General features: G+C 45.2%; 1 protein-coding gene across 1 annotated transcript in view; it reads right to left on the reverse strand.

Annotated features, from left to right (window-relative positions):
- The window catches only part of LOC119456531 (uncharacterized), a 258,483-nt gene that overhangs the window by 207,287 nt on the left and 28,236 nt on the right, over positions 1 to 22,960 (reverse strand). The window lies entirely within an intron of this gene.

Consider the following 22,960-nt stretch of genomic DNA (forward strand, 5'->3'; position numbering starts at 1 on the left):
GAGCTGTCCGCCTCGCTACCCTCGCATATATGCACCACGAATTCTGCATGGGAACACCAGGACTTCGCAACGCACGCATGCTCTTAGTGGTTTCGTATATTTTGGAAAAAAAAAAGCTGCATGCAGATAGATAGATAGATAGATAGATAGATAGATAGATAGATAGATAGATAGATAGATAGATAGATAGATAGATAGATAGATAGATAGATAGATAGATAGATAGATAGATAGATAGATAGATAGATAGATAGATAGATAGATAGATAGATAGATAGATAGATAGATAGATAGATAGATAGATAGATAGATAGATAGATAGATAGATAGATAGATAGATAGGCAACTTTAACGCATCAAAGCAACGCATCGAATATAAAGAAGCCAAAGTGCGGAGCTCCGGATTAATTTTGACCAGCGTAGCAGGCTCGGCTCGGCCCTCGACGACCAGCTCAAGCTGATCCAGAGAGCAGAGAAGATGGCAAGAGCCAGCGGAGCCCTGGACTAGGGGCCCCGACCATTAGCGATGCCCCATTGGGGCAAGACAAAACTATATTTGAATTAAAGTCTATCTATCTATCTATCTATCTATCTATCTATCTATCTATCTATCTATCTATCTATCTATCTATCTATCTATCTATCTATCTATCTATCTATCTATCTATCTATCTATCTATCTATCTATCTATCTATCTATCTATCTATCTATCTATCTATCTATCTATCGGACAAGTTGGTAATTCATGGCAAAACGAGCACAGCGCGGTAGAATGGGACACAGAAAGAAAACTATACGTGGCGCTGACTTCCAACAGTGCTTATTGGTGAAGCAAAGACCACATACGAGGTGCTTCTGCGAAGACCAAGTAATTTTTGAAACTCGACCTTTGGCAGGTAGTACAGTTCTAGTGCTTGAGCTAGTCTACTCGAAGAGGCGGGCAAAACTTGAACGAGAATTCCACGTGCATAGTTGACTATTTAACAAAAAAATCGCCAATGAAATTTAATTAATTACCTTACGGCACATATTGAAATTTACATATTGTGTCACGTGATCCTGCACGGAATATCCTCTTGTAAAGTTTTGTGAATGACATCGTTGTCGAGATATGCGCCATCAAACTCGCAGTAAAAATGCACTGTCGTTCCGCTTACTTTTTAACAAACACCGATTTATGCATCGAAGTAACTGGACCGCCAATGTATTTCTTCGAAAAGTTTAGGAATTAATATCTCGAAAGGGGTGTCATCGTGAGAATTGGTTCCACTTGCATTATGCCTGGTTACAATGACTAGAATTATGCTATCTGCCACAGACGATTTTAAAAAAGTTGTCGCAGTTTCACCTGAAAGGCGAAGCATCAATTGCGATAGCAAATTTGTAGAGAGCTATACGGAGTAATGATAGTAGCTTTATCAGCTGTATAAACTTGGACATGCAGTAGCACCGGCAACACGCAGAACTGTTGTCGACGCCGTCGGCGTTTTGCCCGCGTTCGCACAAAATGCGTGCGGCGTTGGTGACTGTTGCCGGAGCCTCTGATATAAATAGGCACTTGGTGCCGCAGCTAAACGTCGCCTCCCTTCCCTCCCCCTGCCCCCCCCCCCCCCCCCGAGGCCTTTCGCGCGTTGGAAGAAGCCGCGTTTGCTCTACATATATGGTGATTGTAAAGCAGGAAAGAGACGCCTACTTCTGCAGCCCTTAAGGGAGCACGGCGCAGAACGCGCGTTTGTTCTCTGCCGTGTGTTCAGTAGTAAGTGGTTCTTGAGGGAAAGGGAAAGGTTGGCGCTATCTTCTGCAGCCCTTGAGGGAGCACGGCTCAGCGCCAAAATGTTCACTCCCCGTGAAAGCTCGCGTCCCTCGTGCCCTTTCACTCGCACATACAGCGTTCGGCGCGCGGCGACGATTTCATCTCCATTGACGTCATACGGAACCTCACGACGACGGCGACGCCGACGGCAGAAATCTGCTTAGGAGTGTCCATATAATTGCTATCACAATAAAACATTATGTGTGGTCTAAAAGAAGCACCCGGTATACTATACGGTATTTTTTTCACCAATAAACATTGTTGAAAATCAGCACCGCGTGTGTCCTTCTTTCTGTGTCACAGTCTTCCACGCTGAGCTCGTTTTGTCATAATTTTGATCCGCTGGGATCTAATCCGCGAGGAAGTGCACGGTTCACGAACTTGTGTTATAACATCACACCCACATCCCACATCGGAATATCGTCGCCGCGGTTAGTCAGAACCCTCGAGTGCGTGCTCAGCGTCAGTACGATATAGCCACTGCGGTTGGTAAGCGCGCGCACACACACACACACACACACACACACACACACACACACACACACACACACACACACACACACACACACACACACACACACACACACACACACACACACACACACACACACACACACACACACACACACACATACATACATACATACATACATACATACATACATACATACATATACATATATACATACATACATACATACATACACACACACATACACACACATACATACATACACACACACACACATCCATACATACATACATACATACATACATATACATACATACATATACATACATACATACATACACACACACACACACACACACACATACATACATACATACATACATACATACATACATACATACATACATACATACATACATACATACATACATACATACATACATACATACATACATACATACATACATACATACATACATACATACATACATACATGCTACTGCGACATGGGTGGTGTTATAGGTATATACATACGGCCAGCCAAGCGCCTCTTGTCGGTGCTTCATGCAAGAAATCACCTGCCGTCGCAACCACATTCCAAAGCGTTTTCGATGCGGATGTGTAATGAGAGATTCCTGAGATTTGTCGCGAGCCACGTTCGTTTTGCTGCTCCCTCGAGAGCAATTCGTGTTTCTTTGCGCATTTCTTTCTTCTCGGCCTGCAAAAATGTTGAATAAATTTGCCAGCATTTCTTCCACGAGCGTCATCCCCTCGGCACGCTTCAACATCTCTGGGCGGGAGAACGTGGACGTTTCCGAACACCGCCCGTTAGAGAGAGTTACCGCGGGCGTCCAGGAGGAATCGTCCCGACCTCTCCTGTAACGGCCGTTAGTCTTTAAGATCAGTTTTTAAGCCTTTTGAAATTTCATTTTGATACGTTTAAGTACGATGAGCGCCTTATACACCAGCTTCTACAAAGTATTTTATCGGAGCGTTCAGCACCGTTAGAGATAAGCCGCCGGCTTCCTGTACAAAACACGCGGGATGCATCGATGGCAAACGCGCAACAAGCCATCGACGGTGTTTGAGTGGCAGAGCCACGCTACAAACAGGAGCGCCTTGGAGGACTTTCCTTTATGGAGTCAAGCAGCATACCGAACGGAAAGATCACGATCGAAACTGACATCGTAATCGATTCGTGTACGCTCGAATTGATACGTCCTGCTGCCGTTACTAAAGTCACACTGAAATTTGTTCGTCTAAGCAGTACATCTACACGTGAACGTCAAACTGAATGCGTACACAGACTGCGTAAAGGTTAGGTGTAGCTTTACTTATGTAACGTTCGGGCAAATCGCGAAGATCGACTGGACTCGTAAAGAGTTGTGTGCAGACGAGCAAGAACATTACCAATGACAACGACATTGTGCTAAACCTTAACATGATGTTAAGCAATCGATGCGGGAAGTTGGAGTTCGTGACTCCTTATCTTTAAAATATGCCGTTATCTTTTTCTTTGCTAATCAAAAGAAAGAAACCGTATAACCGCATCACTTATAATTTTTGTGCTCTTGCCCTTTTCTTTGTGTGTGTAAGAGAGAGAAATATTGTGAGACTGAAAGTTGAATTCTAGGGTTTTACGTGCCAAAACCACGGTTTGATTATGAGGCACGCCGTAGTGGGAGACTCCGGATTAATTTTGACCACCTTTAACGTGCCCCCTATGCACGTCACACGGGCGAAATGCGGCCTCCATGGCCAGGATTTGATCCCGCGACCTTGTGCTTAGCAGCCCAACACCCTGGCCGCTGAGCAACCCCGGCGTGTGAGACTGAAAGTTAGTGACTGTGCTCTGTCTTCTTTCTTTACCAAAAAAGTACCTGCAAAGGTAAGATCGAATTCTCTAGAAAGAAAACAGACAGTAAAGCCAAACTTGTGTCCCATAGAAAATTCCATATCAATTTTCTACCGATTCGTTTCTGTATAATAACATACTACTGCAAAGAAACATGGCATAAAAAGAAAAGCCGAAACCACATAGTCCCGCGTGAAGATACCTTGCCACGTTCATATTAGGAGTACATTTCAGAGATCGAAGCTGCCTCGAAAAACACGCGTCGCCCACTGGGTCAGTCTGTTCCCACTGGAAGCTTGGGTCGTCTCCCATATGGGCAGCAGCTCTTCCCCCACTCCCCGTCCTACAGAGCAAAATCACTAATAGCAGGCAAAGCAATACTACGCGTGTGCGAATATTCAACATTTCGAATGCCAATGCTATTCGATTTGTATTCGTTTCGCGACATGATTATTCGCGGTTGTCAGATATTCCATTACGTTCGAATACTCTAAGAGAGAACAGCAGTTGTTGCGTCCTACGGTGTAAAGGACCGATGCAAGCGGAGACTCTCCCGAGTGATTCTGCTGCGGGGGATCCGCGGTTGTGGCCCAAACCTGACCTGAGTTCCAGAGCGAGTGCATGAACACCATTCCTTTCCCAATAGTTTCCAGATAAGCACGTCTCGTCTAAGGCAACCTACGAATTGGTTGCCTGGATTTACTCAAAGCAGATAGTTGCTATTTGGTTAATCTGACCATATTTAGGTTCCTTAATAACAATGTGAGGCTAGTAAAAATGCACTTATCTCCTTCAGCGAGCAATACGCGTATATATACCACGTGAATCTGGTGACGTTCTGCTCCTTTGTTTTTTCTCATTGCCATGGGGGAGTAGATACGATCACGCATTTCCTTTGTTTCTCGTTTACAAGCTTTTCAGTTGACCTGACAGCCAGTTGTTGATGGAGCTTTATTATTTATTTATTTATTTATTTATTTATTTATTTATTTATTTATTTATTTATTTATTTATTTATTTACAATACCTCAAAGGCCCGAGTGAAGCGATTTTACATGAGGGGTGGGCTGTTACAGTAGAGTTAATTGATATACAGCTGTTCGATCGTTGCTTCGAAGTCAATGATACTGGAGTGGAGCACAGTGTAAGGGGGAAGGCCGTTACAATCTTGTGACGTCTTGACAAAAACGAAGAAAGGTGCGCAGTGGTGCGAGCAGATGGCGGGTGCACAGCTTTTTCGGGAACGATGCGATCTGAATGACGGTGGGTTGGCTTCATGGCTAGAGTGACGCGGGATGAAACATGAAGAACAAGCACTGACGAGCTATGCTGCGGTGTAATGAAAAGCTTGCAAGGTTAGCGCGGGACTTTATTTCGGTGATACTTGACTGATATTAGTAATCTGAGAAAATGAATTGTACTGCACGGTTTTGTAGATATTATAGCGTTTGATTAAGGTTGCATTGGCGAGGGTCCCAAAAGCGCATGCAGGGGTGGGGCTGCTCAAAGGCATTTCGGAGCAATTTTTGCAGCAAGTAAAATTGCATTTTGGAGCAGTTTGGAGAGGACAAAATTGCATTTTAGAGCAACTTGGAGCGGAGTAAATTTCATTTTGGAGCAATTTGGAACAGGCCAATCTGCATTTTGGTGGAATAATGGAATATGGCAGCACACTTCGAAACCACGATGAAACTAAGAAAAAAAAACACAAAGCGCTTAGTAGAAGCACGCTTTGTAGCTATAGCGTACTAGAATATGGAAGAGTGCGTCGAGCGACGGCACGGCGTATGCTTTCCTTTAAAGCCGAAAACATCGGTGTAACTGCAATCGACATTTTATTGCGATAGCAATTATATGGACACTCCAAAGCGGATTTCTACCGTCGTCGTCGTCGTCATCGCCGTCGCCGTGAGGTTCCGTATGACGTCAACGGCGATGAAATCGCCGCCGCGCTCCGGAATCTGTATGTGCGAGTGATAGGGCACGAGGGACGCGGGCTTTCACGGGGAGCGAACGCACGTCGGAGAGCAAACGCGCGTTCTGCGCCGTGCTCCCTGAAGGGCTGCAGAATTAAGCGTCTCTTTCCTCCTTTACAATCACCATATATATATATAGAGCAAACGCGACTTCTTTCGTCGCGCGAAAGGCCGTGGGGGGACGGGAGGGAGGGAGGGGAGGCGACGTTTAGCTGCGGCACCAAATGCGTATTTATATAAAAAAAAGTTGTCGCAGTTTCACCTGAAAGGTGAAGCATCAATTGCGATAGCAAATTTGTAGAGAGCTATACGGAGTAATGATATTAGCTTTATCAGCTGTATAAACTTGGACATGCAGCAGCACCGGCAACGCGCAGAACTGTTGTCGACGCCGTCGGTGTTTTGCCCGCGTTCGCTCAAAATGCGTGCGGCGTTGGTGACTTGCCGGAGCCTCTGATATAAATAGGCACTTGGTGCCGCAGCTAAACGTCGCCTCCCTTCCCTCCCCCTTCCTTCCCTCCCCAACGGCCTCTCGCGCATCGGAAGAAGGCGCGTTTGCTCCACATATATGGTGATTGTAAAGGAGGAAAGAGACGCCTACTTCTGCAGCCCTTAAGCAAGCACGGCGCGGAACGCGCGTTTGTTCTCCGCCGTGCGTTCACTCCCCGTGAAAGAGCGCGTCCCTCGCGCCCTTTCACTCGCACATACAGCGTTCGGCGGCGCGCGGTCGACGATTTCATCTCCATTGACGTCATACGGAACCTCACGGCGACGGCGACGGCTACGGCGACGGCGACGGCGACGCCGACGGCAGAAATCTGCTTTTGAGTGTCCATATAATTGCTATCGCAATAAAACGTTGTGAGGCGAGAAGGTGGTAAAGACTTCCGACGCTGCTCGACGAGTGTCCCGTTCTGATCTGATGATAAGTGGTTCTTGAGGGAAAGGGAAAGGTTGGCGCTATCTTCTGCAGCCCTTGAGGGAGCACGGCTCAGCGCCAATTCTGATCTCGTCGAAAACGTCCGAGCCGCCGCCAGAGGCACCGGCAACAGTCACCAACGCCGCGCGCGTTCGGTGCGAAAGCGGGCAAAACGCCTACGGCGTCGACAACAGTTCTGCGCGTTGCTGGTGCTGCTACATGTCCAAGTTTATACAGCCGATAAAACTACTATCCTTATTCCGTATAGCTCTCTACTAATTTGCTATCGCAATTGATTCTTCGCCTTTCGGGAGAAACTGCGACATTTTTTCGTACTGCAGGGATTGCTGGGAATTGCCGCCAGTTTAACAACTACTGATCACGTGTGCCACGAGGTACGCCACACCAGCGGTGCATACTAGCTTTAGAACTTGGTCCCATCACTTGGTCTACGCCAGGCAACTGTTTTCCATTAATTACCCGGTTAAATGGGTTGGTTAAATATCATGTCATCATCTTGTGTGACGTCATTAGTGACGTCATTACTTCCACTTTCTACTTCCGGGTTTCCACGAATTTCACCAAAGTCGTGCTCACGTAGCGGGTCTCTAAAGGCTACCATTCTGTGCTTTGGTGTGCGGTAATCAGTGATTTCTAATTAATTTAATTATTTCAGACACTCCAGTAACTCAACCTGTAACTAAACTTATGCTCTGATATCATATCTATAATGAAACTCATGAATTTTGACTGTAGTATTTTTTCTCACTTTTTTCTGATTTATTTTGAATTTCGCTCCCGGTCGTCTCAGGAGGTGAACCGGAAGTGCTGCGCGAGAAACAAGGGTGTCACTCGATGCTCGTGCCTCTAAAAAAAAAAAAATTGCCCGCCAATCCACCCTGTGAAGGTGGTCGGAAAGCGAAGCTTTTTACGCCACCCTCACGGTGACTGCGGCGCACTTTTTTTCACGCTCTTCTTCTGCCGTCTTTACTTTCCGTGGTCTACCCATAGTGGGGTAGTCTAGAAAATGAACCGAAGCAGTTACTAGGCTGGAAGGGTTTCGAATGACGTCAACCCTCTTTCAAGCAGCTGCATAAGCTTTGCAACAGCTGCAATCTAATCTTACGGACCGCGCCGAGCCTGTTTCCGTTGTTTGCCCGCAGCCCTTATCATCCATCATGTTGGCTCATCACTTTGAAGCTTGTTTTTGTGGTTTTTCTTGCGAAAACGAGTGCTTAGTTGTAAGCTGAATGCCTGAATTCAAGTAAACTATACTGCTATACCTGCAATTGTTAGCGGTTCGTCGGAATAGTTTTTTGATTACAACGACGGACGTACACGACAGAACCCTTGGCTGGTAGAGGTACAAAGCTTCGCTTTAAAAGAAGAACAGAAGCCTGTTTCGAAAATATCAGTTGACGGGAAGGCAGTGACATATCGGAGTGCTCAGCACTTCAACAATTACTTCCAAAGTGTGTTCTCTGGAGCAACGGTGCGCGCATGCGATGTCACATTGCCCCATTTAACAGATGTGAATTTTATATCTTATGCTGGTGTATTTGATATGCTGCTTACCTTCAAAACGAAGAGTTCTTGTGGTTCCGACGAAATTCCTAAGATATTTCTTAAGCGATATGCTGAACTTCTTTCCAGTCTTTTTTAAAAGAAATTAATTCTGGGATTTTACGTGTCAAGGCCACGATCTAATTGTGAGAAACGGATTAGTTTGGCCACCTGGGTAACGTGCACCCAATGTACGGCACACGGGCGTTTTTGCATTTGGCGCGCATCGAAATTCGGCCGCCATACGCCGGGATTCGATCCCGCGACTTCGTGCTTAGCAGCGCAACGCCATAGCCACTAAGCCGGGTCCAAATTTCTTGTTATAGTCTCACTCATGACTGCACAATTGCCAAATGACTGAAAGACTACCCGGGTTGTCCCTGTGTTTAAAAAGGTGACCAGTTACTTACGTATATAGAATTATCGTCCGATACCACTAACCTCCCAATGCTGCAAACTTGTAGAACATATTATTGCTAATTGTAAACACAAAATTCTGAAAAATAAGGCTGCATTAACAGAGTACCAACATGGCTTTCGAAAAGGGCATTCAACGATAACCCAACTAATAACGGTAGTTCACTCATTCGCTTTATCTCTTGAGTGTAACGGCCAAATAGACGTAATATTTCTTGATATTAGTAAAGCCTTTGACAAGGTCCCGCATGAAAAACTAATTTAAAGCTTAGAATCCTTGGCCTCCCTGAAATCCTTATCAACTGGATTTCCGCATCCCTGACTAACAGAAAGCAACACACTGACATCGGAGGACAACTTTGTGGCAAGTCACGTCAGGGGTAGTGTCCTGCTCGTCTTGGCTTTCCCATTAACGATATTCGAAATATCTCCTATTGTGCAAATTCGACTGTTTGCAAATGACTGCGTATTGTTCAAAAAAATTTTTTTTTGTCACGGTGATCAAACTGTTCAACTAAATACCAACCTGACTAACATATTGGAATGGTGCAAAGAATGGTAGATGGTTGTTAACACCGTATTCCTCCCTATTACGCGTAAAAAATCACCTGTATTTTTACTTACAGACCTGGTTCATGGTCGCTGAAAAAAGTTGATAATTACAAATTAGGTTAGGTGTTAGATTAAGAACTAACTTATCCTGAAATATACATGTTAAGAATAATTGCTCATCTGCCTTTCGAAAGCTCTGCTTCCTGAAACATAAACTTCAAACAACCCCAAGCAATGTTAAACTACTATGCTATTATTCGTTAATCAGACCGAAATTAGAATACGCCAGTACAGCCTGGGGCCCATGTACTCAGCTAAACATTAAGTGCCTTGAAAGAATACAGAGGAAAGCAATCCGGTTTATTTTCAACAAATTGTCACGATCTGACTCTCCGTCGGAAATAATGAAATTCAACGACAGTATACCCTTCCCAAAACGCGTCGAAGCCATTTCAGAATTGACTTCCTTCTTTCACTGCTTCTTAACCACAAACTTACGATCATAATCCATCGCCGTATCTATCACCCTTACAAACCAGACCCACAAGGCACCATCATAATAACTGTCTAACACCTTATTTTGCTAGTACTGACACTTATATTCTTATTTTCCACGCACGGTCTTAGACTGGAACGAATTAATCCAAGCACCTTCTTAGTCTCTGTTACAAAACCAAAGTAGCACTGTTGCACCATTTCACATTTCCTTTATTGTAGCGCTATTATTGCACTTATCTAGAAACAAGTTCCCTCGTTGTTTTATATTCATTTGTATTGTATTACATCTTAATATACTAATCTTCAACAGATTCCATTGTTGTTATTTTGTGTTTTATTATCTGCTATTACACTAATCTCGAAATCAGTTTCTGGTGTCGATTTTTGTATTATGTCTGTAATTTTAAAACTGCCTACCTGCTTGGGCCCAGGGGTGTGCAGTATATAATAAATAAGAATAAAAAATAAATTAATTAAACGTGCGGTCAGTGCATACGACGAAATTGAATCACGAAGATAGCTCGGTTTCGCGATTATGCAACGAAGTAAATGTGCACAGGGGCGACAACGCCGCGCAAGGTAAGCAGCGAGTAATCCACAGGTGGGTACAATTGCATTGAACATTCAGTGCTGAAGTCGAGGAAGTACGCAGGATCTCGAAGATGAGAACTATCGGCAAGCGGTGTTTTAATTTGTCATTCCGCAGTAGTTGCTATACTTGAACACCCCTTCAAGTCGGTTTACCGTGTGGTATAGCCGTCTCCGCCAAGGGCGTCCACTTAGTGCAATGACTATAGCATGCACTATAGCATAAAAAGTCAGCTCTCGCTTCCGATGTCAGTGACCGGGCGGCTACGCTAACGCAAAGTCACGTGGGATCAGCGACTATGCTCGTGCACATGTAGAACAAGAAACACTCGAGCTAGATTCTCCACCAGTATCGAGGTGAAGCCCAGCAGCCCCGTGTCATCGAGAGCGTCCGGCTGAAGTCTGCCTGGTTCGCTGTTGAACCAAATAGAAGGAAACTAAAGTGCCACCAACCCCTCTTGACTATACCGAAGTGATTGGTTGAAAGTTGTAGTTGCTTCCTGGCTATCCTTCCAAATCGTAAACCCAAAGCGCACTGATCAGGCGTAATCAACTCCGGGACGAAGCAGCGAAACATTTCGCAACGGGGTCACTACAGCGCCTATAAACCCGAACACGGAAAGAAGAACGACAACTGCCGAAAAATGCTCCTCTTTATGACTTCAGGCCGCCATGCGCCTGTAGCTGAACTGCTACTATTTGGGCTCTTGTGAGTTGCCGAAGGCGCGCGCGGGCGAAATCTGCGTCTTTTATAGACCCCGAGGTCAGGCGAGAAACAAATTTGAAATGTGCATCATCTGCGGACGTCATTGCTTTTTGCGTGTCTTAACGCGCACGGCCTTCCTGCCAAATATATCTGGAAAGGGCAAATTCATTTTTTTCGTTCAGAACTGAGCGTATATACAGAACATTATTACAAAAATTGGTCAACAAACACCGAACTACTTCTAAGTGTGAACGCAGCCACTGCAAAAATGTCACAGTTTCGCCCTAAGGGCGAAGCAATGAATGCGATAGCAACACAGCAATGTCATACGAAGTAAGGTGAGCGGCTTTGGTAGCAATATGAATTGTAGTAAACATGAGCTGATTAAGTAAGCAGGTGTGCTGCGGCGTAAGTAGACCGACATGAAGAGAGACTCGATGACCACGAGAAGGCGCGTGTGAAACGGTGGTGTTGATGAGAAGCGCTTCCCGTGGGCAGCGCGTGCGAAGGGACACACCTGTAGCGCTGCATTGCCGATCCGGGCAGCATTGCATGTGTAGCGTGCGTTGGAAAATGTGGCCCGACTATTACTAACTGAATGAACCAGCGTGGTGTGAGCGCGCACAAACAAACATGAATAGATCACACCGAATGACTGCAGACAACGAGTGTCAAAACGCTGGCAGCAAGCGCAGCGGGCGAAGGTACGTGCGGTCTATCGCTTCAACAGAAACTGAGCGGCGAAGGCACAGTGCATAAAGGTCAGAGCCGTGTGGAGATAAGAGACGGTGCGGGCGAGCGACGAGCGCGGTTGTTGGCAGAGTAGAAGTGCGCCCACCCCCCCCCCCCCCCGCTCCTTCCGGCGCTGGCTTCCCGCTTCCTTGCTTGCGCGTGGGAGATTGAGTGGGTTCGCTCTCCGTGATAGCGCGCACGCTTCCGCTCGGGCATACGGCGCGCGGCGAAGATTTTATCTATACGGAACCTCACGGCGACGGCGACGGCAGAAATCCGGTTGAAGTGTCCATATAATTGCTATCGCAATAAAAGTATCTCTAGCCGTCACAACGTTGCACCTGATGTATGAAACGGAGTATAGGAAGGCCCACTAAGCTTCAACAAAGTGACTCCCTCACCAGAACAGGAATTGGCCTCCCTGGTGCAGTTTTCGGCCACTACCTCCCTCATGACTCCTACAATTAACCCATGGCCCTCAGTCCCCAGCGGCTGCGGAGTACCTGATCAAGGCGGCTGGCAGGACTCAGACTTGCGACGCGGCAGAGGGTGCTAAGAATCTCTGGGTCCGGACAGGCCGCTGCTGGGAACTGAACCGGGCAACGTTGAACACGCGCACCCTATCGAGTGAGGCTAGCTTAGCAGGGCTGTTTGAGGAATTATCAGGTATTGCCTGAGATATTAAATGCCAAGCATTTCTTGGCGAACAGTTAGTGCTTTGACAGTATCTATCTATCTATCTATCTATCTATCTATCTATCTATCTATCCGCCTACGTCTTTGTGCTCTCATTGTCGTTTCGTTAACTTGGTATGTACCAAAATTGGCAGACTATGACAAGAGTATATGACAAACATAAATGATGTCATGACATGAATACCATGACATGTGTGTCATGTAGGTCATGACAATGATCCAGCGAAAAAGATTAACACTCAAAAACCACTGAAATAGCTTCGGACGTGGGTAATAGGTGAAGGAAACACTAAAAGAATCTGGTAGAAGTCATAGTCATGAGCATGACTCAGCAAAAATAACAATGACTCAGCCAAAAAAATTAACATTTAAAAGCCACTGAAATGGGTTCGGACGTGGGCAATAAGTGAAGGAAACACTAAAGGATGATGGTAGAAGTCATAGTCATAAGCATGACTCAGAAAAAATGACAATGACTCAGCGAAAAAAGATTAATACTCGAAAACCACTGAAATGGGTTCGGACGTGGGCAATAAGTGAAGGAAACACTAAAGGATGATGGTAGAAGTCATGGTCATAAGCATGACTCAAAAAAAATGACAATGATTCAGCGAAAAAAGATTAATACTCAAAAACCACTGAAATGGGTTCGGACGTGGGCAATAAGTGAAGGAAACACTAAAGGATGATGGTAGAAGTCATAGTCATAAGCATGACTCAGAAAAAATGACAATGACTCAGCGAAAAAAGATTAATACTCGAAAACCACTGAAATGGGTTCGGACGTGGGCAATAAGTGAAGGAAACACTAAAGGATGATGGTAGAAGTCATGGTCATAAGCATGACTCAGAAAAATGACAATGATTCAGCGAAAAAAGATTAATACTCAAAAACCACTGAAATGGGTTCGGACGTGGGCACGAAGTGAAGGAAACACTAAAGGATTGTGGTAGAAGTCATAGTCATGAGCATGACTCAGCAAAAATGACAATCACTCGGCAAAAAAGGATTAACACTCAAAAAACACTGAAATAGGTTCGGATGTGGGCAATAAGTGAATGAAACACTAAAGGATGATGGTAGAAGTCATAGTCATAAGCATGACTCAGAAAAAATGACAATGGCTCAGCGAAAAAAGATTAATACTCAACAATCACTGAAATGGGTTCGGACGTGGGCAATAAGTGAAGGAAACACTAAAGGATGATGAAACACAGAAGATGAAAATGTCCAACTCAAGAGATCAGATAGAATTAATTCGCTGAACTATCAAAACTAATCAACAAGAAAAAAGTAAGGGATATTAGAAATTATAACGTGGGAAAGATTGAGGAAGCCGTAAAATATGGACGCAGCATTAAATCAGTAAGAAGAAAGCTTGGCATAGGACAAGGCAAGATGTATGCACTGAAAGATAAGCATGGTAATATCATCAGCAATTTCGATGACATAGTAAAAGCAGCGGAAGAATTCTATACTGACCTGTACAGTGCCCAAAACGGCCAAGCTACTTTCATTCAAAATAGTGATGAACCGGATGCAGAGGCTCCATCTATAACTAGCACTGAAGTTAGAAGGGCCTTGAAAGACATGACGAGGGGAAGAGCTGCTGGAGAAGATGGAATAACAGTAGATTTAATCAAAGATGGAGGAGTTATTATGCTTGAAAAGCTTGCGGTACTTTATACGCAATGCCTCACAACTTCATGTGTACCAGAGAGCTGGAAGAACGCCAACATTATACTAATCCATAAGAAGGGAGACGTTTAAGAACTGAAGAATTATAGACCCATTAGCTTCCTTTCAGTATTGTATAAAATATTCACCAAGATAATTTCCAATAGAATCAGGGCAACACTTGACTTCAGCCAACCAAGAGAACAGGCTGGCTTCAGGAAGGGATATTCTACGATGGATCATATCCATGTCATAAATCAGGTAATCGAGAAATCTGTGGAGTACAATCAACCTCTCTACATGGCTTTCATAGATTATGAAAAGGCATTTGATTCAGTAGAGATACCAGCAGTCATAGAGGCATTGCGTAATCAAGGAGTACAAGAGGCATACGTGAATATCTTAGCAAACATCTACAAGGATTCCACAGCTACCTTGGTTCTCCACAAGAAAAGTAGAAAGATACCTATCAAGAAAGGGGTCAGGCAAGGAGACACAATCTCTCCAATGCTATTCACTGCATGCTTAGAAGAAGTATTCAAGCTCTTAGACTGGGAACGCTTAGGAGTGAGGATCAACGGCGAATATCTCAGCAACCTTCGGTTTGCAGATGACATTGTCCTATTCAGCAACAATGGAGACGAATTACAACAAATGATTGAGGACCTTAATCGAGAAAGTGTAAGAATTGGGTTGAATATGAATATGCAGAAGACAAAGATAATGTTCAATAGCCTGGCAAGGGAACAAGAATTCTGGATCACCAGTCAGCCTCTAGAGTCGGTAAAGGAGTACGTTTATCTAGGTCAATTACTCACAGGGGACCCTGATCACGAGAAAGAAATTTACAGAAGAATAAAATTGGGTTGGAGTGCATACGGCAGGCATTGCCAAATCCTGACTGGGAGCTTACCACTGTCGTTGAAAAGAAAATTGTACAATCATTGCATTCTACCGGTGCGAACATATGGGGCAGAAACTTGTAGGTTAACAAAGAAACTCGAGAACAAGTTAAGGACCGCACAAAGAGCGATGGAACGAAAAATCTTAGGAGTAACGTTAAGAAACAGGAAGAGAGCGGTGTGGATCAGAGAACAAACGGGGATAGCCGATATTCTAGTTGACATTAAGCTGAAGACATGGAGCTGGGCAGGCCATGTAATGTGTAGGATGGATAACCGGTGGACCATTAGGGTTACAGAATGGATACCAAGAGAAGGGAAGTGCAGTCGAGGTCGGCAGAAAACCAGATGGGATGATGAAGTTAGGAAATTTGCAGGCGCAAGTTGGAATACGCTAGCGCAAGACAGGGGTAACTGGAGATCGCAGGGAGAGGCCTTCGTCCTGCAGTGGACATAAAATATAGGCTGATGATGATGATGACAAGCGCGTTTTCCAGAGACGCCGGCCACGCGCGCTCAGCCGACACCACCTAAAACAGTAATCTAGGTGGCTCAGCGTGGCTGTAAAACGACAAAGCAACCTGCAGCCTAACGCTCCGCTCAAATGACTTCGTAGCGGAGCGTGGGCAGCCTTTTTCGTTCCGATGCCGATGTGAGCGTTGTGCGCACAGCGTTCCCGCGAGCGGAACGCTCCGCTGAGCGGCTCTTTCGTTAGGACACGACGGTCTGAGTGGAGCAGATCGTGAACGCTCTGCTAAACTGTCTAATGACTCAGCGAAAAAAGATTAACACTCAAAAACCAATGGAATGGGTTCGGATGTGGTACTAAGTGAAGGAAAAGGCTAAAGGCTGATGGTCGAAGTCATAGTCATGAGCGTGACTAAGGCTTTCGTCTTATGGTCTCTTAGGTGTAGCTAAAGGGACTCCTGAGGACTCATGACATGAATGTCGTGACATGCGTGTCTTGTAAGTCATGAAAGAGCCTACGTCTTGGTGCTCTCATGGTCGTTTCATTAACTTGGTAGGCTCCCCGCACACTGCTTCGCATAACATCGATTCCCACAGGGCGTGGGATCTGTCGGCTTTTATTGACCTTAGTGAGGTTAGAACTGATGAGGCTTATACAGTGCTGACTAACGGCCACGTCCTCTGCTACAGAGGTATTCCAGATAAACAAGAATACGGTATTGGATTTCTAATCTATAAGGACATAGCGGGCAACATTGATGAATTCTACAGCAATAATGAGAGGGTAGAAGTCGTCGTAATAAAGCTTAATAGGAGGCACAGAATGAAGGCAGTACAAGCCTACGCCCCAACCTCCAGTCACGATGATGAAGAAATAGAACAGTTTTATGAAGATGTTGAATTAGCAATGAGAAAGGTGCAAACTCAGTATACTGTAGTCATGGGCGACTTCAATGAAAAAATGGGGAAAAGCAGGCTGGTGAGCAAGCAATTGGCAATTACAGCATCAATTCTAGAAACACTAGAGATGTTGGTAGAATTCGCGGAAAGGAATATGCTCCGAATAATGAATACCTTCTTCAGGAAGCGTAGCAACGGGAAGTGGACCTGGAAAAGCCCTAATGGATAAACAAGAAACGAAATAGATTTCATAATATCTGCTAATTCCAGCATAATGCAGGTCGTAGAAGTGTTAGGTAGGGTAAAGTACAGTGACCATAGGTTAGTTAGGTCTAGGATTTGTCTCAATTTGAAGAGAGAAAGAGTAAAATTAGTCAAGAAAAAACAGGCCAACCTATGGGCAGCCTGGTGCTCGCAAACAAATATGCCGCTTTAGAGCACAACGATGAGGATAACATAGAGGTAATGAATGAAACCACAACTAGCCTGATCTCAGAAGCAGCAATGGAATTGGGAGGTAAGGCACCAAGGCAACCAGTAGGTAAGCTTTCCCAAGAAACAAAGGACATAATAAAAAATGACAAATCATGAAAGTGTCAAACTCCAGAGATCAGACAGGATTCGCTGAACTGTCGAAACTGATCAACACGAAGAAAGTAAGGGATATTCGAAATTATAACGTGGGAAAGATTGAGGAAGCCGTAAAATATGGACGCAGCATGAAATAAGAAAACTTGGCATAGGACAAGGCAATACGAATGCACTGAAAGATAAGCAGGGTAATATCATCAGCAATTTCGATGACATCGTAAAAGCAGCGGAACAATTCTATACTGACCTGTACAGTGCCCAGAGCAGCCAAGCTACCTTCATTCGAAGTAGTGATGGACAGGATACAGAGGCTCTTTCTATAGCTAGCGATAAAGTTAGAAGGGCCTTGCAAAACATGACCAGTTGAAAATCTGCTGGAGAACATGGAATAACAGTCGATTTATTCAAATATGGAGGAGATATCATGCTTGAAAAGCTTGCAGCCCTTTATACGCAATGCCTCACGACTTCAAGTGTACCAGGGAGCTGGAAGAACGACAACATTATAATAATCCATAAGAAGGGAGACGTTAAAGATTTGAAGAATTATAGACCCATTAGCTTCCTTTCGGTATTGCATAAAATATTCACCAAGATAATTTCCAATAAAATCAGGGCATCACTTGACTTCAGTGAACCAAGGCAATAGGCATAGGTCAGTCAACCAAGAGAACAGGCTGGTTTCAGGAAGGGATATTCTACGATGGATCATATCCATGTCATAAATCAGGTAATAGAGAAATCTGCGGAGTAGAGATACCAGCAGTCATAGAGGCATTGCGTAATTAAGGAGTACAGGAGGCATACGTGAATATCTTAGCAAATATCTACCAAGATTGCATATCTACCTTGGTTCCCCACAAGAAAAGTAGAAAGTTACCTATCATGAAAGGGGTCAGGCAAGGAGACAAAATCTTTCCAATGCTATTCACTGCATGCTTAGAAGAAGTATTCAAGCTCTTAGACTGGGAAGGCTTAGGAGTGAGTATCAACGGCGAATATCTCAGCAACCTTCGGTTTGCAGATGACGTTGTCCTGTTCAGCAACAATGGGGATGAATTACAGCAAATGATTCAGGACCTTAACCGAGAAAGTGTAATAGTGGGTTGAAGATTAATATGCAGAAGAGGAAGGTTATTTTTATTAACCTGGCAAGGAAACAAGAATTGAGGACCGCCAGTCAGCCTCTAGAGTCTGTAAAGGAGTACGTTTACCTAGGTCAATTACTCACAGGGGGCCTTGATCACGAGAAGGAAATTTACAGAAGAATAAAATTGGGTTGGAGTGCATACGGCACACATTGCCAAACCCTGAGTGGGAGCGTACCACTGTCGTTGAAAGAAAAGTATACAATAACTGCATTCTACCGGTGCTAACATATGGGGTAGAAACTTGGAGGTTAACAAAGAAGCTCGAGAACAAATTTAGGACCGCGCAAAGAACGATGGAACGAAAAATGTTAGGCCTAACGTTAGGAGACAGGGAGAGAGCGGTGTGGATCAGAGAGCAAACAAGGATAGCAGATATTCTAATTGACATTAAGAGAAAGAAATGGAGCTGGGCAGGCCATGTAATGCGTAGGATGGATAAGCGGCGGACCATTAAAGTTAAAGAATGGATACCAAGAGAAGGGAAGTGCAGTCGAGGACGGCAGAAAACTAGGTGGGGTGATTCGTTGGGAAATTTGCAGGCGCAAGTTGTAATCAGCTACCTCAAGACAGGGGTAATTGGAGATCACAGGGAGATGCCTTCGTCCTGTAGTGGACATAAATATAGGTTGCTGCTGCTGATGGTGATGATATTCAAAACGAACTACCATCAACACTGCCGACGCATCAGAATATTGACTCGCTTTCTCTGCAGAACTCAGTTTACCATATCCGGCGTTTCTCGCACACGATAACACGGTAGGCCTTTTGTTTCGTAATTTCGTAGCGAAGCAAGGCCTACAAATACTGTTCGGGAACTCACCTGATCAAACTTACGTTTGAGATTCTCGCTCCATTATGTAGGCGCGGCAGTCAGCAACATTCGCGCAGTGCGTTAGTTTGCTGCTAGATTCAATAGTTAACGAGCGCGATCTGCAAAATCTTAAGCAGCTACCGGCAGCCCATTTCCAGAACTCACCACTTGACTCACACACACGTCTGCCATTCCTTACGTTCGCAATGCGTTCAATGTACCTATTCCCGTTACCATACGCTGTTTCTGTTTTCATTACCACTGTGGTTATTCATCTTCATGCCTTCCTCTTATGCAATATCCCGCAAGGGGCCTTGGGGATTATAAATGATGATTATGACGACGAATTTGCGATTTTTTTGATGCATCAAATGGCTCATTGAGCGAAAAGCCGGCGCCGTCTGTAGCAACGAAACGGCGCCTAAATTCCCATTGGCTGCGACGCCACGTCACGTGCGCGCCACGACGGAGCAGAGCGGCTGCCGCGCACCCTCGCTCTCGGAAGCCGCGCGTTCCTTGACCGCGCAAGCTGTCACCTTCGCCTCGGAAATCGCTATACAGAAATCAATGTATTTAAAAAAATCTGAGCACATTCGAAAGAAATAACGTTGGAAGTAGTGGGTTTCGAACCTACGATCCCACGCTCCAAGGCCTCACCTACTGGGCTAAATCAGCACTTCTTTTTTCTTTATTACCAACTTTGACATTATAAACCAACAAAACACCAACCAAATCATTACAGATAAAACGTGTCGGCAAAATATTTACTGGCACGACATGTTAAAATTTTTTCAATGCTGCCAATGCGTCCAGCATTTCAATCAATGTTGGCTGTTCAGGGAGTGCCCAATGTACATCCCTGAACCGCACTACACTTTCAATGAAGTGATGGCGTGCAGATCTCACTACTACATCAGCATTATTGAACTGCGTTCTGGTTTTCTACAAACTGTGGAAGTCCACGAGCATTATAGCGTCATACGGAAAACCCTGTTTTTGCCGGTAAAAATCTTATTCCCTGTGAATCTAAAGGTAACCCTTTCTCTAACGTCCTTTTAAGTACATCCCAGAAAAAAATTGGGTCCCTGCAATATCTAAAACACGTGCTCAATCGTTTCAGGTTTCTTACATAAGAAGCAATTAATTGACCAAGGGACAAAAATACCTTTGCTGTGCATTCATGTTTTAACTGATAGTGTATTAGTGTGTACTTTAAGAAAAAAAATGTCACAGTTTCGCCCTAAGGGCGAAGCAATGAATGCGATAGCAACACAGCAATGTCATACGATGTAAGGTGAGCGGCTCTGGTAGCAATATAAATTATAGTAATCATGAGCTGATTAAGTAAGCAGGTGTGCTGCGGCGTAAGTAGACCGACATGAAGAGAGACTCGATGACCACGAGAAGGCGCGTGTGAAACGGTGGTGTTGATGAGAAGCGCTTCCCGTGGGCAACGCGTGCGAAGGGACACACCTGTAGCGCTGCACTGCCGATCCGGGCAGCATTGCATGTGTAGCGTGCGTTGGAAAATGTGGCCCGACTATTACTAACTGAATGAACAAGCATGGTGTGAGCGCGCACAAACAAACATGAATAGACCACACTGAATGACTGCAGACAACGACTGTCAAAACGCTGGCAGCAAGCGCATATATACGCCGCAGCGGCGAAGGTACGTGCGGTCTATCGCTTCAACGGAAACTGAGCGGCGAATGTACGGCGCATAAAGGTCAGAGCCGTGGGGAGATAAGAGACGGTGCGGGTGAGACGAGCGCGGTTGTTGGCAGTGTAGAAGTGCGCCCCCCCCATCTCCCTCCGGCGCTGGCTTCTCGCTTCCTTGCTTGCGCGTGGGAGATTAAGTGCGTTCGCTCTCCGTGGTAGCGCGCGTCCCCGCACGCTTCCGCTGGGGCATACGGCGCGCGGTGAAGATTTTATCTATACGGAACCTCACGGCGACGGCGACGGCGACGACGACGGCGACGCCGACGGCAGAAATCCGGTTGAAGTGTCCATATAATTGCTATCGCAATAAAAAGTTTTTACCAAGGGGTGTATTAGCATTTCCTAAGCCTTCATAGTTTGACATGCGGCAAATGGCTACAAGGAGCGTAGTGTATATTACGTCCTTATACAATTTTTCCCTAGTAACATTGGAGGGATACTGCGTTGAAAACCACACATGCAACAGTCTGCACGCAAGTACGATTCTCGTAGATAACTTTTACAGTAGCGCACCCAGCATCTCTGCCAGGGGGGGGGGGGGGGTAAATTTTTGTGGGTGGGGAGGGAAGCAAGCACTTTGCATAATATGCAATTTCCTTGCTTTAGCCAGGGGAATCCAACAGCAAATAAAATGCCTAATAATTATAATAACGACACCGAGGATGATGACGATGTTTATTTCTTCAGCGTATTACTCAAGGTAATTTAGGAGTGCATGACGAAATACAAGACAGTGATAGAGCGTTTTTGTTAATCAGGAAAATTCGACCTCAAACCACCTCCTGAATTGTACTGACAATGTGAACAGAACGCTGTATGTACACGTTAGACTGGTGGGGCTAGACGCGTGGGGAGGGGGGCGGGTGAACTCGGCCTCAGGGGAGGTTACAACACCCCCTCCGGTCGGTGCGCCACTGAACCTTTAACGGCACCACACATTGCTTCAAACGAGCATACAACAAATCCTGAAAAGTGCCGACATAAACGGAATTGCATGACTGTGCGAAAGAACATATCGTTCTGATCGCGAAAGTACATCCATAAATGCGTCACACCAATAAATGTTCCAGACCACCTTTCTTGACAGGAAAGAACAAGTTTGTACGGCTGGTTCTATCACAAGTTGATGCCCATATTAAAACGGCGAAGACACGTGTTTTTTTTTTTTTTTTAATGTTGCAGTATGCTAAAACGGGCTAAACCAGCACGTCCTACATAGCAGGCACTCTGCTTTATGGCATCATGCTACTTGGGCCAAAATTCTCATTGCCAAGCCCGGCGTGACGAAAGCGGGGACGTCAAAATCACCGCGGCTTCTTTTTCCGAGCATCTCAACGCGCTCGCTTGCCCGCGAGGAGTTCATAACTCGAATGACTGCTCAGCGGCGTTCAACTGGACATTAATACTTTCGCATGCACAACTCATCAGAAGTGCTGATGTGACCTCGGATTTTTTACAGGGAAGCTGTTTATGCGGACCCTGAGCCGTCGTAGTCAGACTTCGCTAAAAAGTGGCCACGTGACCGAGCGGGAGAGGAGAGGGAAAAAAAAGCTCAACAGCGGAAGAGGCATTGGAGTGACCCCTTTCCCCCTGTGAGAATGCTGTAAGAGGGTATTGACCCTTTTCGCGGAGCAGTTGGTTATAGAGAAACGAGATGGCGCTCACGGCGGCGCACCATACCTCTCCTCAGCGACCGTGCACGAATACGAAACCATTACAGCTTCTACCTTGCTTCTGTGCGATCAGCTGTCGGAAATGCAACCGAGTTATCGCTAACACACTGTGCTCCAATCATACTAGATTGAATCATGTGGATTGAAGACGTGTGCAGTATAGTTGACTGCAAAAATAGTGACTGGCATGTTAAAGAATAGAATGAATCTGTGTGGCCAAGTTCGCGGACCGCTGCTGCAACTGTCCGTACGTGTTGCCGGCACTTCGTGATGTAC

This window comes from Dermacentor silvarum, chromosome 6 (genome assembly GCF_013339745.2).
Source record: "Dermacentor silvarum isolate Dsil-2018 chromosome 6, BIME_Dsil_1.4, whole genome shotgun sequence".
Lineage (NCBI taxonomy): Eukaryota > Metazoa > Arthropoda > Arachnida > Ixodida > Ixodidae > Dermacentor > Dermacentor silvarum.